Raw genomic sequence first — 1,837 nt, forward strand, 5'->3', positions numbered from 1 at the left:
GTGTTATGTCTTTGTGCATATGTTTGTAGCAGGCAAAAGGAAACGAGATAGACCAATGGTTCATTTTGAGAATATGCATAGAATCACTTTCTGAGTCTGTTTATGCTAAATTGTAAACAAAGTACAGGTCGCATTAATAATCCGAATTAAATGAAATTTGGTGCAGCTCATTTATTTGGCCCGAGGACCAGGGATGGTCCGTGTGACGATTTTTTAGGTTTTCGACTGTCAAAAAGGTGTAAACGTCGAAAACGTCATATACCTGTATAAAATGTAATAAACGTAGTAAACGTCATTTATATCAATATTATCAGCATATGCAGTTATTTTCAAGAATATATATTATTTTTACATATATCTGACTATTCCTTACTAGAACTGATAAAGATTTTTAAATTTTTTCGAGAAGAAAATTTTTAAATTTTATACGGATTTGAGTAAAGCTTGCGTAATTTCCAAATTGATTAATGGAAATAGCTATTTTGTCAAAAACCTAATTGATTTGGGTAGGTTTCCGACGTTTCTGACGTATGTATTATACGTCGGAAATGTATGTCATTTACGTCACTGTTTCTGACAGGCCATCTCTGCCGAGGACGAACCCTATTGAAATTGGTGAAAATCGGTTCAGATTTAGATATAGCTCCCAAATATATTTTCGTCCGATTTTATGTAAATGGTGGGCTAAAGTCACTATATATTTTTCGATTTGCACGAAATTTGGCATAGCGTACTGCATTGAACCTGGATTGATGTGTGGTATGATTGGTGAAAATCGGTTGAGATTTAGATATTGCTCCCATATATATTTTCGTCCGATTTTATGTAAATGGTACACCAAAGTCCATCTATTTCATTCGATTTGCACGAAACTTGGCGCACCGTACTTAATTGATTCTTAAATGGTGTGTGTAAAGTTTCCTGAAGATCGGTTCAGATTTAGATATAGCTCCCATATATATATTCGTCCGATTTTATGTAAATTGTGTACCAATGTCCCTATATATATTTCGCTTTGTACGAAATTTGGCATAGCGTACTGAATTGAGTATAGACTTATGTGTATAAAGTTTCGTGATAATCGCTTCAATTTTAGATATATGTCCCATATGTATTTTCTTCCGATTTTATGTAAATTATGCACTAATGACCCAAAGTTTGTCCAACTGGCACACAATTTTGTACAATGTACTGAAGTTAATATAAATTAATCTCTGGCAGGTTTCGTTGAAGTCGGTTCAGATTTAGATATAACATATATATTTTCGTTGGATTTTATGTAAATGGGGAAACCGAGTTATACGAAATATTGCAAACGTATCGAATAGAGACTAGAATAACGTTATTGCGTTTTGTTGAAATTGGTGCAGATGCAGATACAGCTTTCATATCTCTTTCAAACGGGTGTCTAGGTTGCAGAAAGGCATAAAGATCACATATTCAAGTTCGTTTAATTCCATGTCAATTTTCTTTCGAACAGGCGACGTCTGATAGGAGACATATATGTAGAATACACCCAAAGTGGTGAAGGGTATCATATAGTCGGTCCAGTACGACTTTACTACTTTCCTTGCTGGTTTTGTGTTGTAAGCCAGGACGTTTTTCTCGAATTTAGTGCCCTTCCTCCACATTTCTGTCCATTGTTTTGTTTTTTTTTTTGTCTCTGGAGTATAGTGGTGGATCCATGTCTCATCAACAGTAATAAAATGACGCTTAAAATCCATTTTATTTCAATCCATTTTAAACGATCCAAACAAGCTTGAGAAATGTTCATTTTTATGCGTTTTTGATGGACTGTTAACAAATGCGGCATCTGTAGTTCTCATGCAAAATTAAA

The sequence above is a fragment of the Musca vetustissima genome, unplaced genomic scaffold, assembly GCF_032173495.1.
Source record: "Musca vetustissima isolate MV318-11 ecotype Yass unplaced genomic scaffold, APGP_CSIRO_Mvet_v1 utg19442, whole genome shotgun sequence".
Lineage (NCBI taxonomy): Eukaryota > Metazoa > Arthropoda > Insecta > Diptera > Muscidae > Musca > Musca vetustissima.